The sequence below is a fragment of the Dendropsophus ebraccatus genome, chromosome 3 (genome assembly GCF_027789765.1).
Source record: "Dendropsophus ebraccatus isolate aDenEbr1 chromosome 3, aDenEbr1.pat, whole genome shotgun sequence".
Lineage (NCBI taxonomy): Eukaryota > Metazoa > Chordata > Amphibia > Anura > Hylidae > Dendropsophus > Dendropsophus ebraccatus.
This window is the reverse complement of record NC_091456.1, coordinates 88,005,325-88,020,437: the sequence shown is the minus strand read 5'-3', so window position 1 is coordinate 88,020,437 and position 15,113 is coordinate 88,005,325.

Sequence of the window (15,113 nt, the reverse complement as noted above, 5' to 3'; positions counted from 1 at the left end):
TTAGCTGTCACAAGTTCGGCTTCATGCCCATGGTCTTGTATGAATATTGCACAGGATACCCACGTGTATATGGCCATGCTAATCGGGTCCAATTCAGTAGTGTAAGCAAAATGTACTTTTAATTTTTTAAGCATTCACTATGCAATACATGTTGCAAAGCCATACCTGCTGGAAAGTGGTTTTAGAGCAGCATTTCTCTCACATTTGAATTTGACACAGGGTTATTTAAGAAAAAAAAAAAAAAGAATATCCTAAAATTAGACTTTTAGATGTGTAATGTAAATTAATTTAGGTAAACCTACATGAGGTTAATTAAATCTGGTGATGGATTTGCTTTATCCTATTTAAGGGTGGCATAACTAGGAGACGGCGACTGATGCCAGCAGTGTATTACTCTACATTTATCCATGCAGCTCCTCTGATATGTGTCTTTATTACCAGGACACTAAGGGCAGTCCGCCCCTTTATGTGCACATGCTTTGTAGTCCTTGATATTAAAAAGGTCCCACTCCCTTTGACCACCGGGTGCAAATTGACAAGTTTGTGTCTGTACTGTGTAAAGGTAGACAACTGACGTTCTGCAGCAGGAGAGAGGAACAGCACTACAGTCAGTCTCTTGGATATTATCACAACAGCCATATTACCTGATATAATCAGTTTCTGTCACTAGTTGTGGCCCCTAGGACAGTACCTAGTAGCAGAGACCTTTCAAATATCTTTTCTTTTAAAAGTTTCCTTTACAGATATCTGTTGCATATTATTTCTTTTCTATTAAAAAAAAATATATATTTTTTTAAAGTCATGTCGTTAAAGAAAAGTTCCCAATTGGTTGCTAATATTGCTTATAGTAGTAGGGTATATATATTAGTTATATATTTTGTTCCGCTAAATTAGTTTTGCATTACCTCAAAATTAAAATTGTTGACCTATTGATTTGCTGTAATTTACCATGACTTTGACCAGAGATGAGCGAATTTACAGTAATAAAGCGAAGCGATTTGTTATCTCTGCAATCCGCTCATCAGACTGCTTCCATTTAACTGACTTCTGCTCTGTGCTGCTCCTCCCCATCTAGGAAAAGCTGGATCCAGTCCTTGGAAAATTTTCCCAGGACTGGATCCAGCTTTTCCAGGCACCTGGGGAGGAGCCTCAGTGGGTTACAAGGCAGCAGGCTGATGAGCATATTGCAGGCATAGTGAAGCTCTTCACTTTGTAATTACTGTAAGGGTGCCTTCACACACCCACACTGGATCTGCAGCTGATTTCACACATTCTCATTCCTATGAGAATACATACTCGCAGTGGGATTGACATCCCGCTGTGTGTATGCAAGTTAACCCTCCAGCGGCCGGAGCATACATTACCTCCTCCCTGCTCCGGCTTGCTTCTGGGGTTCCCTGTGTCTGCTCGTCCCGCTCAGCCAATCAGTGAAGTGAATGAAGCCATGTTGTAATACCATACACTACCTCAGGATAGAAGTGATGCTATTTTTTTGGGGGGGAAAAGTGCTATGGTTTTTCTAAACAACTTAAACCTTACCCTGTATTTGCAATTTACCATACTTTACAACAGCTGTTGGAAAAGCGCTATGGGGGAGATTTATCAAACATGGTGTAAAGTGAAACTGGCTCAGTTGCCCCTAGCAACCAATCAGATTCCACCTCTCATTCCTTACAGACTCTTTGGAAAATGAAAGGTGGAATCTGATTGGTTGCTAGGGGCAACTGAGCCAGTTTTACTTTACACCATGTTTGATAAATCTCCCCCTATGTGTTTCCTTGACATATTTCCGTAAACTAATATTGGAATAGGCACCACCCCAGATGAGTGCAGTAAAGTTTACATAAATCATATGACCACAACAAAAGAAGAAAAAACTGTATACTAAAAGTAACGCACCTCCAAACCGTTATAAATAATACAGAGTAATTTCATTATTGCCAAGAAAAAACACAAATTTAAAGACAGTCACCAAAAACACACCATGGACACAAAAAAACTGTCCTGCGTGCAGGAACAAGGCCCCAACCACCGGGCAATGACCCTCTAAGGCTGCATTTACACTTTCTGTGGACATGGATGGCCTGTGATGGAGTCTCCACCCCCTGCACAGGCTGCATCTTTGATATAATGCTGGGAGCTAGCGGCAACTGAGAACGCAGTCAATGTGTGGGTAAACTGTGTCCACTTTATCTTGTGTACTATGGATGTAGAGAATGCAGGTTTGTAATGTTTACATAGCTCGTACTTGAGCAGCAGGGGTTTTCTACTGAATAATGGGTAGGATGGCCACACACCTTCAATAACCCCAATTTATTTATTTATTTATTTATTTGGGGGGGGGGGGTTGTTGCAAAATTTGTGTCTTAGGGAAGCCCAAAGGGTTGCTGATTCAAAGCATATCTCCTATAGCCCTTTTAATGGAGAAGGCAATGTACACAGGTTAAAGGGTCCAACAACCCTTTCGTGGATTACCATCCCTCCAGAGCTAAAGGTGGCTACATGAGATGGGACCTTCCCCTGTCAAGCATTTATGGCATATCCACAGGCCATAAATGGCTAAGATGGGTAATGCAAATCTGTGACCTGAAAACCTAAGTAATCTAAAGTAGACTGGGTGAAACTGTTGTCTGGAAACGGGCTGCAGCCTTTTAAAGCTTGGCGAATAGCTGCATCAGCCTCGAAAACAGTTTTTTGTACAGATGTATTTGCCAGTGTTCTACCTGCTAACCTGCACCAGGATATGCTTGAGTTGCAAATCTCAAGGGGTTGGCCTCTTTTTATAGAAAAATAATTCTGCGTACAGTATTAGTAGGTGTACTCATTGCATTTACTAACAGAAGCTCCATGTGTACATCATACAGCTAAAATCAGACTTCCCCCTCCAGGCTGTACTGTCCTGCTCTGCGGTAAGTCTGTCCATAATATGGCCGACAGCTTCGCCTCCCAGTCTCCACCACTAAGCCTGTACGTGTCTTTAGGGATAGAGGATGGGGCATGGTCACATGCTCTTTGATGCTTGCCGTCTTATGGACAGACACCACAGAGCAGGACAGCACAGCCTGGAGGAGGGGAGCCTGATTTTAGCTCTATGAGGTACACAGGGAGCTGCTGACCGTAAGTGCTGCGGGTACCCTTACTTATACTGAACACAATTTTACTCTAAAGTTAGTTAAAAAATGGCAATGAAGTCCAAATATGTTTCTTAGGAAAATGTGATATTTATAATTCTACTAAAATACACCGAAAGAAATATTGTTGGTTGTATTTTGTAAGTTCCATGGTAACAGTGCGGCTAAAGAGTTTTAGTGGACTATTACATCTGACCAGTATTAGTAATGTAATCAATGTATAGAAGGTTGGGTTCTGCTTAGTTCACTAAAACGTGAGATTTTTGGATTTGTCTCCTATGCAGTGTGTTAGTTTATATTGTTTGCAGTTATTAGAAATGTATTTGTTTTCAAAAGGATATTAGCATGTTATGTGCTGTCTCCATGTATAAAACTCTAGGTATGCAGGAGCTTTGATACAGCTTTCTAGTGGTCTCTTTCATGCTTTTCCTTAAAATCAGGAATAAAATGACTTTGGATAAAAATGCAGACATGCCCATGCTCCGTAAAACTTAGCTACATCTAACCCCCGATTTGTGTATATAGCATAACATTCACAAGCTTGCACTAATCATTGGGGATGTTACATTGTACCTTACAGACATACCAGTAAAATATAGTCTAAAGTGCATAGTTATTACTGAGGAAAACCACGTGCTCTGAACCCATTTCTGCATTCCAGAGCTGTAGGCACTCGGCCAACTGTACTTTTCTTTTCTCAAAGCCTGCAGTGATAAATGCCTACATCATGTGGCCCTAAATAAACATTAGATCACAACTAAGGTGGCAATTTATTGATGGGCTAGTTGAGGGTTTTTGACTCAAAGTTTCAAATATTTGCCCAGTTTTGTTAATAATTTTAATTTTTTTTTGTTTAGTCTGGTTTGCCTTCCAAGTGAAAAATGTGTGTGGAGGCATGAAATCTTATATTTATGGCTAGTCTTATAGGTAGAAAAAAGGAAGCACAGCAGCACAAATAGAAAAAATAGCAAAAGGGTGCACGTCTCACCAACCGGGCCCCGGACGGTCACAATCCAAAAAAAAGAGCAGAAGACGGCACATCCAAAAAAGGTGTCCAAGTTTATTTCAGAGTGCTATGATGTATTGAAATAAACTTGGACACCTTTTTTGGATGTGCCGTCTTCTGCTCTTTTTTTTAGTCTTATAGGTGAGTTTAATTTATTATGTGCAACTTTTTATTTTTTTTTTGCACAAATCTAGACAAGCTTTATTTTTAGGCTATTTTCACACAATGTACTTTTTATGAAAAGAACTGCTGCGATGCAATGATTTGAATTGAAGTCTATGCAAATACTGGCCGTTGTTTGCTACAGCCATCAAAATAATTGTCAATTTTTTCCATCTGTCCACAGACTTCAATGCAATTTGCATTTAAAACATTTGACGCTCAAAACAACGGCCATTTTTCATACAGCGTGTGAACATAGCCTTAAGCTTACATTACAACTTCATGTGAACTCCCTATAAACAGCCCTTCAGCTGTTCCAAAACTACAATTCTCATCATGCCTGGAATGATGGGAATTGTACTTTTGCAACAGTTGGAGGTTGGAAGGTTTCCTATCTTTGTGCTACACAAAAGCTTAAAGTGTACCTGTCATTATAACTTTCAAAATCTAAATCAACAGTAGATGTGATATAAAGCAAGTTTGCTATATACATTCATTATTTTTGTTATCATGCTGTAAAGCAAAGCTGAACTTACTAGAAATCCAGGTTCAGTCTCCTGAAGGCAGATTTTATGACTTGTGCTGGTTGTAAAAAACAGACTAAACACAGGAATTCCGGCCAGTACAGAGAGTCACGGCTCAATGTGTCCATCAATCACATGACCGCCTTCTCTCTGTGAGCGCTCAGATGGCATGGGATACACAGGACTTCCTGTTTTCTGACTCTTTGGAGGGAAAAAAAACAAAAAAAACAAAGTGCCGTGTTCTCCATGATAACTAAAAAAATAATAAATGTAAATTGCAAGCTTGCTTTATATCACATCCACTGTTGATTTAGATTTTGAAAGTTATACCGACAGTGACACTTCAAACATAGATAACGCTTGTACATACACCTTGAATGATAAATTCCCCGCTACGGGCCTATGTTCCCCCCTTTTTTTTTTTTTTTTTTTTTTATTCACATGCAAAAACATTTTGTTGCTTCAGGATATTATGGAGTAGAATATTGGTTTGATGCAAGAATGTAAGACAGCCACTGTAAGTGGAAAAAATGTATGTGCCTTTTCAAATGGTAGAAGTACAGCTAAAATCTGACTGCATAACTATAGTTACTAAGTGTTCAATTTGTTGAACCTTATCACAACAGTTCAATGGTATAAAATAGCCAAACTCTCTTATTTTTATGTTGCTTGTCAATATATGTATAATATGGATTATTTATGACAGCCATTACTCAGTGGTATTGTTATCTTGGTGCGTATAAAATGTGGTTGCACAGTGATGTGATTTTTGTCATGTATTTGTACATTTTGTATTTTTTATTATTTGATTTTAATATATAGCAAGTTGTTGATTGTGTAAGTTTTTGTCCTCAAATTTAACAAAATGATAAAACAAAATGATGACTATGTGATCATAATAAACACAACAGAATCACCTGTTCAGGAACATCATATGTTGCCAAAGGATGTAAATTGTAATGTATTGTAATCCTTTATGACCAGGCACCACATAACACAAGTTTGATAATAAATACGATGATCTGATTGGTTGCTATGGATAACTCCTTGTCCGACGAGGTCCGTTGCTTTTGCTTTAACCCTTAATGACTGCTGCCCACCACTATTGGTCCATCCAATCCAGTGTACAAGGTACAGGATTCACTGTATGAATTATTGCTTGATATAAATGAACTATTACCTTAAGTAGAAATTTCCTAGCGTCAATCAACTGTCTGCTGCATATCCCCTATTACACATGGAGATGTGTCGCCAGTGGCAGATGTGAAAAGTTAACGATGAGTTGGTGAGTGATTGCTCATTAATCAATGGCCTGCTGGCTCTATTACATGGGGAACATCTGCCTGACTGGTAATTAGTAGTAGAACTTCACAGTTTTTTGTCATGATTTGCCACTATTTCCCTATTGACATCTACTGATTATGGACAGAAAAAGCACAGAGGTTAAAACCTCACCCCAAAGATAAAAAGGAGAGAAGAGCGTGCTGTCACTGAGATTTGTAGAAATGGAAATTTTGGTGAGCATAATTCTGTTTCCCCTGTCGCCTCCACAATAACACATCTGAGAACTTAGAGGGAAATATCTACTGTAGGACTCAATCGCTGAAGTCATTAGCCAAAATATCAAGATGATGGTGTTTAGAAAAGGTATGCAGTCTCTTCCAAGTGGCAGCTCTACAGAAGCAAAGGCCAGGAAGTGGGAACAGAATGAGTCAAGTGAGCCTTAAAGAGACACTGTCACCAGAGAGAAAAAAAAAAAAACTGTGAGTAGACAGCCGTATATTGGAAGTGTATAGGGCTTGTCTCCTCATGTAGACAGAGAGCTCCTCTCTCTGATATGTCAAGGGTTTTTCTGGTGACAGATATTTTTTTTTAAAGAGGTTATCCAGCGCTACAAAAACATGGCCACTTTTTCCCCCTACTGTTGTCTCCAGTTCAGGTGCAGTTTGCTCTATTTAATTCAATGGAACTGAGTTTCAAAACCCCACCCAAACTGGAGACAACAGTAGGGGGAAAGTGGCCATGTTTTTGTAGTGCTGGATAACCCCTTTAAGCTTGATTGGGGAAGATCTACTCATAGCAGTAAGCTATAAAAATTGTTAAAATAATCCAATCAGATACTGAACTGTTTAATTTAGGTGACAAAAAAAAGAAGTGTGTCTACACTCTACTCTGGGAAAGCCTTAATAGATTGGAGGACTGTCCTTCTAATGTCTAAATTATGAAAGGATTTTCCCCAGGGCCTGGACAAAATAAAGGAAATTTTATATCATGAGACCTATGGAAAGAAGAAACTGATTTTCACAAGGAAATCTAGGTCTTGTTTAAAGAGGAGACGAAGATTGTCAAGAAAGGGTTCTTGAAAAGACAGAGCCTGAAACTCATTTATTCTATTGACTAAAGTAATTGTGATTTAAAAAAAAAAAAAAAAAAAGTTTTTAGTGTAATAAGTTAAGAACAATGGGCACAATGTATTTTGGCACAAAGTGTCAGCTTCAGTAAAAGTTGTGCGCCTTTTTATTGACCGCAGCATCTATAGGGTTAACTGCTACTACGGCTGTGCCAATTTCATTCACAGGCATAAGTGTATGTAGATTTACAGTAGGAATGTGTTTTATCAGGTTATGAATGTTCTTATAGATCAGAAGGCAATAGGATGTCAAGCCTGTAACCTCTCCCAAAAAATAAAAAAAAATCTGATAGATTTAGGTTTCACTTTATCCTCAACATGTTAAGGTAGCCTAAGTAAAAGCCATGTGTGCTATGTTCAGAAATAGAGGTTAATAAGCCCTATTTTTGAATAGGGCTTTGAATTGCGCAATTGGCTGCAAAATAGCGCTAATTAATACGCTATTAATACGGCCTGCTTCTGCGTCAATGGCGGAGTAATAGAGGTACATGCCGCTGATCCAGCTGCTTGGGTTAGTCCAAACTTCGGACTGCATCCAACTTCTTCAGCCACTGATAATCAAATCTGGAAGGTTCAACAAGGTTCGTGTATCCTTTTTAACAATTGTTTCAGAACACTTTTTGTATAGGGGCCTACTGCCCACTGAATCCAATGACCTCTCTCAGGGAGGCTGCATCATCATAGGATGTTGAGCGGGCAGGGGTGCCTACGCTCCAGAGCTGCTGCTGCTGCCGCCAAGGACGAGACAGGAGAAAAACTTGGTGCCACTTTTATAACCAGGGATGTGGAGACAAAGCTAGTTTTGGCTGGAGTCGAACAGGGTGTAGTGGGATCATAAGTCCTATTTACCTGTCCCCATGCCCCCCACAGTGCAGTGTGACGGCTCATATCCCCCCACCAGCTCACGATTCTATAATGTCACAACCCCCGCTCAGCCAATCAGTGATTGAGGTGGGACACAGCTACAGTCACTGCGGGTAGTTCCGTGATTATTGAGGAGCACAGACGCTAACAGAAAGCTGATAAATCTGGGCCTATATCTGACCTCTATATCACAGGTATCTGCCATTGTTAGCCGTGTTTCTTTGTGTATGGTGAATGTTTAGTTAGAAACATAGCAGATTGTCAGCAGAAAAAGACCACCTGCTCCATCTGGTCTATCTAGTTTTGAGTTGTTCAGGACATGGAGGCTGGAGACTGACTGCATTCACTGCACATACAGAGGAAGCTGCTTTATATGTTTGCCTTTTTCACTCAGAAGTCTCCCCAGGATCATACAGAACATAACACAAAAGTGCTGCTGAGCCAGTTCTACTTTACGCCAGGTTGATTAATAACTTCCCTGGTGTCTGATTGGCCATTTATGAAGGAGCTGGTGTTGGTCCCTCATAAAATGTAGGAGTCAGAACTACGGCTTACCAACTCCACAGCCCTGTCTATAATGCCAGTAAGAATGAGCCTCTACACCACTGCTGTACTGTTATTGCAGAAGGACAGGAGAATAACCTCTTGAGACCTATGAAAGTCTGACACTACTTTGGGAAGAAACTCAGGGTCAGGAGACAGGATAATTCTATCTTCTCTAATGGACATATATGGCTGAGTAGAGAAAGCTCTAATATCCCCTTGATGGTTGATGTAGGCCAGCACAGATGCATTTTTTTTAAAGGACTCTATTTTTTGCCACTGATGAGGTAAGGCATAAGACAAGGTAAGAAATAAGGAACCTGACTCTCTCAAAAATCTGTGTGACCTCGTTGGATGGAAGGAAGGACTTTTGCAGCCGTGAGTCAAGACATATACCCATGAACTTGCAACTCTGAGAGGGATTTGTGTAAGATTTCTCATCATTTATCTACCAACCTTGTCTGGTAAGGATATTCTCTACCCTTTGAATGCGATGCTGAAGAGATGTAATAGAATTGCTAACCAATAAAAAGATCTCTAAGTAGGAGATGATGATGTCCTCCTCTCTAATGTGAGCCATGACTTTGAAATGCGAGGGCGGTTACAGAGCTCTGCCCCCCTAAGAAATCTCTGGTGATATGGGTGTAGGGAAATGTGATAGTATGCATCCCTAAGGTCTAACATGGCCATGTAACAGCCCTGTGAGAGACTCCATCCTGAACGTCTCATAAGAGAGTACCCTATTGAGAGGCTTAAAGCGACTCTGTACCCACAATCTGACCCCCCCAAACCGCTTGTACTTTCGTATAGCTGCTTTTATTCCAAGATCTGTCCTGGGGTCCGTTCGGCAGGTGATGCAGTTATTGTACTAAAAAACAACTTTTAAACTGGCAGCCCCGTGCCCAACGGCTGGGGCTTAGATTGTGTATGCATTAGGCTGGAACAACCTCTCTGTCCCTCCTCATCATTGGGAATGCTCCAGGCAGATTGTCTCCTATTCATCAGCTGTGTCAGCACGGCACATGGGCTGGATCATTAAGACACCTGTGCAATGTTCAGACAGGAGAAAATGTTCTAGGGGCATTTCTAATGATGAAGAGGGTGGGGAGAAGGGATGTAGGGGTGATGCAAAGTTAGGGCACAGATATTCTAAGCTACGCCCATTGGGCACAGGGCTACAAGTTTAAAAGTTGTTTTTTAGGACAATAACTGCATCACCTGCCAAATGGACCCCAGGACAGATCTTGGATTAAAAGCAGCTATCCGAAGGTACAAGTGGTTTGGGGGGGGGGGGGGGTTGGGTCAGATTGTGGGTACAGAGTCGCTCTAAGGTTAATAATGGTTCTAAAAGAATCATTGGGTTTCCTCGCCAGAAGCAAAGTGGAGTAGAATCCTTCTCCCTCTTGTCCTTCTGGGACTGGAACCAGCACTCTCTTGGCCACCAGGGACTGCTCTTTCGAGACAAGGGCACCATGTGTCTCCAAATATGAAGTAAGATTAGTAATAACGAATCTCTATTCTGGGGAGGACAAAAAGGAAATTTTCATACCATACTTTAGAAGGGTATGTTCACACTAAGGAAAAGGTGATGAATTAGGTCTTGCCTCCGCTTGAAATTCCTCCTGTAAAATATGTACAGAGCAAGGTCCTATTGTGTTCAGTGGGATTTCTGCTCTGTTGTTCACACAGCAGAATTTTCTGCCGCTGATCCGCTTTGACATGTCAATTCTTTGGATAGATTCTGCTAGAGGAATCCTATGGAAGCCAATGGGAGCTTAAATTCTACTTGCATTCTGCTTCAATTCAGCTCAAATTCTGCCAGAGCTGAAAAAGCGAGAAATTTCAAGCAGAAAACTTTCCGCTTCAATTCCTCGAGAACTGCTCAGTGTGCATATACCCTTAAATCCAACACTAAACTGCTGTGAGAGAGCTTTTCCCACTCAGACACAAACAGGGTTTAACCCCTTCAAGACTGAGCCCATTGAAGCACAAATGTCTGGGTCAAATTAATTAAATGTTCCTCCCCGCCTTCTAAGAGCCATAGCGCTTTTATTTTTCCACCTACAGGGCTGGTTGAGGTGTCATTTTTTGCGCTATGATCTCTAGTGTTTATTACTATCATATTGGTGTAACAAAAATTTGATCACTTTTTAATAGTTTTTTTCTAAAACATAATTTAAAAAAAAATCTGAAATCCTGGTGTTTTTTTTCTCCCCAATTATATGGTTCACCATGGCAGGAACAATAATGTTATATTTTATTAGATCGGACAATTCCTCACACTAAGATATATGTTTATTTTATTTTTATAATGGTCAAGGAGTTATATTAACCTCTTTAGGACTTATAAAATATGACATGGAGAGAAAGGAGCTGTTGCACATCCCCACCTATGGCTGACACTAATGCTAAAACCAACGCCAGGATGTTGGTATATAATTTGATCAAACCATATTGCCCCATGTACCACGTGCCGGTCTCCTGGTTTACATGGGTCCCTACACTAACTCCACACTGTATCGGTCAGCGACTGCTACCCCCGCAAAGTGTGCACAGACAGGGAAGGGAGGCCATGGAATGGCCCTGCAACCCCAATGTCACAGGACCAAACTCAAAGTGCCCCCCCAAAACCCAGTTGGCACCACTGTCGGAGAAAGCTGCCCCCAAACAACACAAGTGTGAATATGATCTTGTACTCACCATAGCTCCTGTAGGTAGAATGGAAAAGATAGGAGGTACTGACATGTGAGCACAGGTGTATTCTGCTAATTTGGGTCATGTGGGTCTTATGAAGGGGAGTGCCAACTGCTCAGAAAAGGGTACCCGAACGGCATATGCCCGCAAGCCGGGACCCCGCTCTGAACTGCCGCGTTCCCGACTGCTATCTGCAGCACGGGACCGCGGCTATTCGTGGGAGTGGGTTGATCACCGCTCCCGCTAATTAACACTGTTAGATGCAGCTGTCAAAACATGACAGCTGCATCGAACAGTGTTATTTGCAGCCCATCCCTGGTGTCTAGTGGCAGGATCCCCCCCGATGCGATATTTTGGCACCGCAAGGCAATTTTCCTGAAAATTTGAAAAAGTGAAAGGACCAAATGATGTTACGTAAAGTAGACATGTTTTAGATGTTGCATTAATATTTATGTGGCATGACTTTGTTAGAAAACAAGAATTTTGACTATACAGAAATGTGAATTTTTACACTACTACTACTGAGTGAATCAACAAAAGTATACAACAAACATAAAGAGGAATGTCATGAAAAAAATAACCTCAGAATAACCGCGATAGTTAAAAGCATCGCAAAATTATAACTACATAAAGAGAGTAATCAGATTTGAAAAATAGGCCCTGGGCATTAACTGGGCATTGTCACTGTCGTTAAAATTTTTATTGCACAAATCAATAGTACAGGCGATTTTAAAAAAACTTGTAATTTGTTTTATTAGCTGAAAAATGAAGCTCCCCCCCCCCTGTCTTCATGGGTTTCCTATGGAGAGAGAAAGTAAAAGCAGCAAAACAGGACAACAAAGAGTTAATTTACATTCACATCCTGGGCTCTCTCCTGTGACAGGCACCATAGACCTCTCTGACCACTAATTAGGGCTCTGAATAGCTCCCCCCACTGAGCAATCCTTTGTTCTCAGCTCTCAGCTGCCCACTAATCTCGCTCCTTCCCCCTCCCCCCTCCCCCCTCCCCTCTTTATAGACCAGACAGATCCGACTGATGAAAAAAACTGTCGAGATTTTTCGATTCTGAGGAGTGGATGACAGAAAGGAGAGGAGGGGGGGACCTGGGAAAAGGCTTTTTACATGCAGATAATGGCATATTTGGCTAATAAACCCAATTACAAAGTTTCTTAAAATCTTAAAAAAAAAAAAAAAAATTAACGACAGTGACACTTGAAGGTCAAAGACAATTTTCGTTTTTGCACTTTTGCTTTTTCCACTTTATGTTTAAAAGGCCATAGCACATAGTAGTTTTTCAGCTAGAGACCCACATGAGCCCTTATTTTTGGCGACACCAATTGTACTTTGCAATGACAGACTTTATTTTCCCATAAAACATGCTGCGAATCCGAAAAAAAAATCATTTGCACTGTCAAATTGGAAAAAAAGAATTTGTTTTTATTTCAGGGAGTTTCATGTTTACGCTGTTCACCCTGGGGTAAAACGGACTTGTTATGCATGTTCCTAAAGTCGTTACAATTACAACGATATGTAACATGTATAACTTTTATCTGATGGCTTGTAAAAAATTCAAACCATTGTTAACAAATATATGTTCCTTAAATCGCTCTATTCCCAGGCTTATAGCGCTTTTATCCTTTGGTCTATGGGGCTGTTTGAGGTGTCATTTTTTGCACCATGACATGTACTTTCTATCGGTACCTTGATTGCGCATATACGACTTTTTGATCGCTTTTTTTTTACATTTTTTCTGGATTTGATGCGACCACAAATGCGCAATTTTGCACTTACGCTGTTTACCGTGTGAGATCAGGAATGTGATTAATTAATAGTTCGATTACGCACGCCGCGATACTAAATATGTTTGTTTATTTATAAAATGGGAAAAGGGTGTTGATTTGGACTTTTATTAGGGGAGGGGATTGTTTTATTAATAACATTTTTTTACATTAACTAGAAGTCCCCCTGGGGGACTTGTATATACACAGCACTGATCTCTCATAGATCAATGCTGTGTATATACACAGCAAAGATCCATTAGATCGGTGATACATTGCACTGGCCTGCTGCAGGCCATAGCAATCTATTGCCGAGCCGGGATCAGCGTCATTGCGACGCTGAGTCCCGGCCCGGCCCGAAGAACTGATCTCCGTCCCACTAGACACCAGGGACATGCAGTACAAAGCCTCTAAATGCAGCTGTCAAACATTTAGAGGCTTAATTAGCCGACACGGCAACGGGACCCGTGCCGGCTAATAGAGGGGCTCCCCGGCTGCACATATCAGCCGGGAGCAGCCCCGTTCAGAGCGGGGTCCCGGCGGGACCCCTCTCTGAACTCCCCCTGCGGCACCATGACGTACCAGGTACGTCATGGGTCGCTAAGGGGTTAAGGCCAAAACAGGCTGCGAAGGCCATCAGGTCATCAAGAAAGTCAGCCGGGAGAAGATCCTTAGCAGATTATCCTTCAGAGTCAGGACCGGAGGAGGGTAATTCACCTGCTTCCTTCAACCCAAATAGCTGCTCATCCTCCTGAGGGTATGTGCACACTGAGGAATTCAGACGGAACCTCCGTTGCAAAATTCCCAGCTCGCGCCTGCTCGCGGTCTGCAGTGGGCACGCGCGCCTCCGCCAGTGTCATAGACTCCATTCTATGCACGGGCGGATTCCGCCCTCCGTCCAGAGAATGATCAAGTTCATAGCGAGGTAGCTTACGGTTGAGGGGCTCCAGACGATTCAGCGCTCTGAGACCCCATAGGAAACAGTCCGTATCAGCTGCACAGGGTGATCAGAAGGCACAGACGATCCTCACCAGCATCAAGAGTAGTAACCTCGGCAGAAGCAGTAAACACACTGCCACTTGCAAGAGCTCCACTTCAGAGCTCTTGCCGGCTTTTTAAATTTGGCGCCATGTACGGACTGGCTGGTCCCGCCAATGTGGTCACATCCTCCCTGCACGCTGCGTGAGCACCTCACTCCCTGGAATGCCGTAGCCCCAACCAAACAGGCAAGGCCTGTCAGCAAGGTCTTACCCCTGGCTTTTAAATTTCATGCCCTCTGCCCCAATGTGAAAGGACTTCTGGTGAGAAGGGGGCCATTTCCTTTTTTATTGAAGATCCAGGGATTCTGTTTCCTGTCCAATTGGGAGTAGGAGGTGGACCTCTCCAGGGGTGCCCTCATAGGGCGAAAAGAGAAACAGAAACACTATTCTTAGGTTTAGTATTGTTAGTTGGACCCCTAAGATCATAAAGTGATGACATACCATAGTCTATTTATTAAACAAGGTTAACTCCATATGAACAACTTATCACGTTGGAAGTAACTGTAACCCATAAAAAAAAAAAAATCTGTCTGTAATTTTCCATGGTTAAAGTATCATCCTCCAGCAAATGTGGGGGAAAGGGGGGGTTACGGCAGGGGCAGAGATGCGAGCGAGAGGTTTGAACCCACCCTATGTGCTTTACTTTCAGAAAGCCAAGCAAGTACAAAAGGTACACACTGATCATTTAGCTTCTCTCTGAGGTACCTTCTGGTATATTGGAAGCCTGGTTCTGTTTTCCCTTGCACGCCTTTCATTGCTGAAGTTAGATTAATATAAAGTATAGGGCTTAGGCACTGTTCTGCATGGACCCGTGGGGTACTTCAGCATTCAATTGGGAGCTTTCTGTTAAAATCTGTACAAAGTGGACTTTGCTAAGCTAATGGTATGCTTCACTGAACTCCATATGTAGGTTAAAGGGGCTGTACAGCTGTGTCCTGAGCCCCGCCATGTTTCTTCTGAG